General features: G+C 39.2%; 1 long non-coding RNA gene across 2 annotated transcripts; it reads left to right on the plus strand.

Annotated features, from left to right (window-relative positions):
* The first annotated feature begins 441 nt into the window (after positions 1-441).
* On the plus strand, positions 442-4,066 carry LOC123398680. Of its 2 annotated transcripts, none has more exons than XR_006610231.1 (3): positions 442-916; positions 1,944-2,582; positions 3,766-4,066. It is a non-coding gene; the product is annotated as an uncharacterized LOC123398680 (long non-coding RNA). The 2 variants fall into 2 exon arrangements; XR_006610232.1 differs by having other exon boundaries at positions 3,790-4,066.
* Positions 4,067-5,862: the final 1,796 nt, after the last annotated feature.

Raw genomic sequence — 5,862 nt, forward strand, 5'->3', positions numbered from 1 at the left:
CCTCCTCACTCCCATCCCTCCTCTCCCTACGATTCATTTCATTCTCCTCACGCCCTGTTCCTCTTTTTTATGTTCGTGCTGCAGGCATATCCACTGGATCCATGCGCTCAGTGATTCCTGAGGAGAAGGCGGCCATGGCGGAGGAAGACCGGCGGAACAGGCGCGGGCTCGTCCGGCGGGAGGCGGAGGAAGACCTCCTCCAGGAGCTCATCCGGCAGCGACGGTGCCGTCGTCGATGGCCGCGGCGGCGGCGGCATGGAGGCTAGGGTTTCTGGTGGGGTGGGGGATAAACACAAGAAATTGTTGCAGACAGAATAGGCAAAGTTTTTAAAATTTGAGACGCGTGAATCAGAATAGAAAAAAAATCATTTAGAGGGACCATCTGTCTAATTCACCAAACATCCATCCTTCTAATTGTGAGTTAGTAAGACAATTAAGAACAAATAAAAACTTCAAGGGGGTGGTTAGAATCTGAAAATGAGGAAGGCAATCAACCTGTGTAAATACCAATGGTCCTTCTGATATGTGACATCTTGGACGTGTTACTTTTTTCTGATTCTAGAAATTGATGGTTCTGTTGTCATGTTAGAATAGAGTTAGTTTTGCATTTATGCTCCTCATTTTGTCAATCGTTTTTTGGCTTTTGTCTATTACTTGCTCGAGAATTTAAAGGTTACCAATCACCCTTAACTTTGCAGAAATGTTAGCGATTTATAAGTATGTTGGCTGTTAACACTATTCAGCCAAGAGACACTGAGTGCTTCTGCCCAACAGCCGCAAACATGGTGGAAGATTGGCGTTGTCACTTTCCTTTTGGTATTAGTGATCTATCTTAAGGTTTGCGACAAGGACAATGGACGCGTAGTGGCCGCTGCTCTCTACGGCCATCCCAACAAACATACTACAGACGTGGAAGGTTAGAATCTAAAGTTCATTTTTTCTCTTCCCAAAATTTATAAATTCTGAATTAAATGTGAGTGTGATCTCACAAAAACTTCATGTACTTTCGTGAGAGGTCAGGATATCTACACAGCTGACTGGTTAGAAAACGTGGCTAGAAGAATCAAATGTTAGTGATTTTATATGTGCCTGTTACTTAGATTTTGCACGATCTCATAAAAGATTCATGTACTTCATTGAGATGTCAAGATATCTTGCCAGCTGACTGGTTAGAAAACGTGGCTCCGATTTTGTACTGCGGTCACTTAGCCTGCTATAACATGGAAAAGCCTCACTCCTCTTCCAAGGAGTGGTGTCTGTCCTTCTGTTATGTTGCTACGGTGATGGTAATACCGAAAAAGGGTTTCTCCCTGCTTTATATTATAAAGCAACTGTCACTATGGTGCTGGTAATATGTCCTAAAATAAATTAGCGGGGTTGTTCTATTAGACACCTGTCCTTTCTGCAGTTTGAAATTTACTGGCTTCCTATCTTTTGATCTTGAAGTACGCTCTCTGAATCAATAATTTTGATTTGCATGCCACATCAACGGGACTAATACAGCTCACAATATTGATTTCATGTAATTCTCACGTGGAAATTACACATGCTGGGAGCATACACGTACACTATCGTTCTTTGATGCACTAACTTTAGTGAATGAAGTCATCGTGTTACATTAGGCATGTCTTTCACACTTAGCTATTCAAGTTTTGTCCAAATTTTATTTCAAATAGTTGTTCAAATCTTTTGTGCATCTGAGTTAATATGCCCATTATCTTCGAGGTTGTCCTATATTATTATTCAGTTTTTGTCTCACATATGTCAGTTTTTTGTACTATCAATTGTGTAGAATGGCTAATGACTATTTGCAAGCCTCTTATATAGGGGCAAATCAGGAAACTAAATTTTATTTATCTATTTTTTGGGAGGGCTTCTGTGATTTTTGAGGTGTCGACGTGTCTAACCCCGTCATACTATTTGTTTCTGTAATGTTTGTGCAGGGAGAGACTGCTATGTATGCTAACTACAACTCCAATCCGAGGTATGCTAACTACAACTCCAATCCGAGGTAATGCAGGGAGAGACTTGCTGCTACTACTATGGTTTGCCGGTAATTAGGAGTATTTGTATTGTTCAGTGCCAAAATGTAAGTAGGAGTATTTGTATTATTCAGTAGTAGTATCCAGTGTGAAGAAATTGTACTCAGTGTTTGTCTACTACTATGGTTTGCTGGTAATTAAAGATCTATCTAGGTACTTTCTGCGTGGGTCATGCATGCTCTGTACTTACTTTGTTAGTATTACCAAATCCATTATTCATAACAGCCCCCTCGTAGGCAACTTATGCCTTTTTTGTATTACTACACACTCATTTACACATGTTTGATGTTTCCATCCAGTGAACCGAAAGAGCACACAAGAAAAAGCGCTCGCCCAATCAAACCACACAAGTCTATATTGTAGGTTTCTCTCGTGATGATGCCAGCGCCTCTACCGTGTCCACCAATATTTCAATCGCATGTGTAGGAGGAGAATATTTGACGCGCCATCGACACTGACTCTAGCGCCCATGGATCCGGCTACCAGCTCATCTGAGGCAATCCCCAAGGCTTCGTAATTTAATTTAGTATGATTGATAACGTAAGGATGTTTCTCTCTTTGTAGTATTTAGAATAGTTGTCAACTAGCTATCACTATCTTTGTTCGCTCTATTAGTTTTATTTCTACACTGATTGGCAACTTAGTCCCCCCTAGCACAGTATGTGAAATAGATCAAGCAATGTTTCAGACTTGTCAGAAAAGAAATTATGGTAGTAAAATTTGAGCATATCACTGATTACATTTTGTTTTCTGTTTCATATGTTGGCATCCATGTAATATTTCCGCAACATTCAGACTGGATTGTAGGGGAGAACAAACTTGTCACATTCCCACTGATTATGTTATGTTGTATCTAAATGCGGTCTAGATTGTAAAAACTTACGTGAATATATCTAAATGGTTGAGATGATGTTATAGAATTTAAACGTTTTTACTAACCTTGGGAGACAGGAAATGTTATTTGTTATTTGTCAAAAAAATAAATTAGATGACTTGATTTTTTCCCCCTCAATAAATTAGATGACTTGATTATTTTATCCGCTGCGGCCGCCGCAGCTTCCACTTGTTATTACTGTTTGAATTGTTACTAGAGACGCAAAACATAATTTGGCCCACATGTTTCTTTATGCTCTGAATGTTTAGCAGTTTTGAACCTTTAGTTAAGCCACTTCTTTGATATTAAGTGTATTGCATGATCACTTGTACTTGCTGATTTTAAGCATCTTCTTCACTGAAAGAAAATACTAGTAGCCCCTTGATTTCTTTCCTTTTACAGTTTGAAAATTAGGATTACATTCAAATTTTAAACTGATTCAATATGGGTAAACAATGAGCATACCTTATCACGTGGGTCAGGTTAATTAGTTTGTTTGTGTATAGTTACCAGAGATATGTTTTTGGTAGGATGTGAATGTGTAGCAGTTTGGAACCTTCAAGCTACTATTTTGGGGTTAAGCAGATGTCATGTATCAGTTTAGTGCTACTTTGGTGTCAATCTTTGGTTAGACATGGCATGCTCTATCCAGTATTTGTTGGTTGTAAGGATTAGCTTCGCTCAGGTTTGGAATGCCTGATATTAGATGTCACGTGGTTGCAAAAATATCTTTGTCCGAGCTTTCTATGAAGATATTGCTCTACTTATTTGATTTACACACTACTTCTCTAGCATCCTAGATAATCCTAGATGTTCAGTAAACTAACAGTGTTTTCTCTCTTCTATGAGATGCACTTCCTTGCATAATTCTAGAAAGCACAGGAGGAGAAGCTATTCTTCCTCAGAATGTGATTGTGAATTAGAGAGCGACAGTGATCGTAAACACAGGAAGAGGAAGGACCGCAGAAGGCACAGAAACATGGCCACTCTGACTCTGATGGTGCCAGGAGGTGCAAGCATAGGTCAAAGAGGAGGTATTTAGACTCTAGTGATGAGAGTGATAGCGATAACTACGATAGTGAATCTGAAGAAAATATACATTGTATTGTATATGCTACTGAAATAAAATATACATTTTATTTGCAATCAATCAATGACTATGCACTATGATGTATTGTATTTGATGTGATATCCTACTGAAATAAAATATACATTTTATTTGTAACCTTTTATTCTGTTTTACTTATTTTTAATGGGCCTATCCTGAGATATGCGTGCTTCTAGCAAAAAAAATTCTTCAACCCAAACAAATCAGACATTTTCAATAGTAAAATAGGTATTGGGCCAGGCCCATGTAGCTAGATTGGTGGAGAGGGATGTGAAATTTATGATGATTCGATTTGGTGACTAGCAATGCCACCAATGGGTAATGACCAAACCAAAATTTTGGTCTATAGAGACCCGCGACCAAATTTTAGAAAAGATCATGTTTGTTCATTCTTGACGGCCAACTGTTGACATTGTAAACTTGGTCAAAAAAGTCAATAAACGACAACAATGACGAATCAGTGACCAATATAGGGAGTCATAATTGACCTTATTTCTTGTAGTGGCCCTTCGCAGAGGGAAGCAGAGGTTGGCATGCGCTTTTGAGGTTTGGATGTGTGTCCTCTTAGTGCGGAGGAACGTCACTTTATATTGCCTCCTGTGATAAAGAACTTTATTATGCAGTCTGTCGCTTTTATGTCTTCCTCATCAAAGGTTCGTATAAATCTTATTTTCCACATACTAATAGATCACACATATTAGAGAGCAATTTTTATTGCTTGCACCGATGACAACTTACTTGAGGGATCTTATTCAATCCATAGGCAGGTATGGTGGACTCTCATGGCAAAACTGGGTTGAAGGTTTATGGATGCACAAGTAGTATCTCAACTTGGTGCGTGAGTTTTGGCTAATATGAGGTGGAAGCAATCGTCACATGCTAAAGGATCTCTAATCATATAACATTGTTTGGAACCAAGCAAACACAATTCATTATGTTGTCTTCCTTGTTCAACATCCACTTCGAAGCATGTAATAGTTTGGTGAGTGCTCTAAATTGTAGAAAGTGTCTAAGATGACATATTTATATGTGAACCTCTCTTTCCTTATTACTTCTTATTAATTGCAACAATGACTGAGGTCTACGTTGGTGTATTCTCAACAAGCTTCAATCATCATACTTGTCATAAGTGAAGCTATCACTTTCCATAAGATCATCTCATGATCTTTCATGCTATCGTTCTTTCATACTTTTGATCACAGCACAAAGCAAAGCCCTTGACTAAGATACTCTTTATTATATAGCTGGCAAGCTCAAATACATCGGGGAGAGACACAAGGCAAAAGACTCAAACTAAACACTAAAAACTTATTCCACTAAGAGAAGAAATAAAAACTGAAAAGGAAAGAACTAAAACAAAGGTAAAAGCAAAAGATATAAAGGTGATACGATACCAGGGCAACTCCCCCAAGCTTGGCAAAAGCAAAGGGGATTTCCCATACCAATGCTTAGTTGTCTTTATTTGGTGGTGATGGTGGTGGAGTTGTTGGAGCAGTCTTGAGCTTGTCTAATTTCCACTTGAGCATAAAGTTCTACTTCCTCAGATCACCATTTTCCTCCTCAAGCTTCAACACTCTATGGCAAAGTTCCTGCTTACTCTCCTGCAAGAAACAAGAAGGGATAAACAAGGTCATAGGCTTCTTCCTTTGGTCAGGGAGGTTTGACTTCTTGAACTCCACATGAGTGCGTCCAGGTTGAGGTAGAGGACCCTCCTCTTCGTCGAAACTCATTTGTTCCTTCCCCTTGGGATCATAGTCCTCTTCCTCGTCAGTGGTCCAGCCATATGGTTACAAGTCCCCATAGACCTTGGGGTTATCTAGGTAATCAACCACATAGCT

The sequence above is a fragment of the Hordeum vulgare genome, chromosome 5H, assembly GCF_904849725.1.
Source record: "Hordeum vulgare subsp. vulgare chromosome 5H, MorexV3_pseudomolecules_assembly, whole genome shotgun sequence".
NCBI lineage: Eukaryota > Viridiplantae > Streptophyta > Magnoliopsida > Poales > Poaceae > Hordeum > Hordeum vulgare.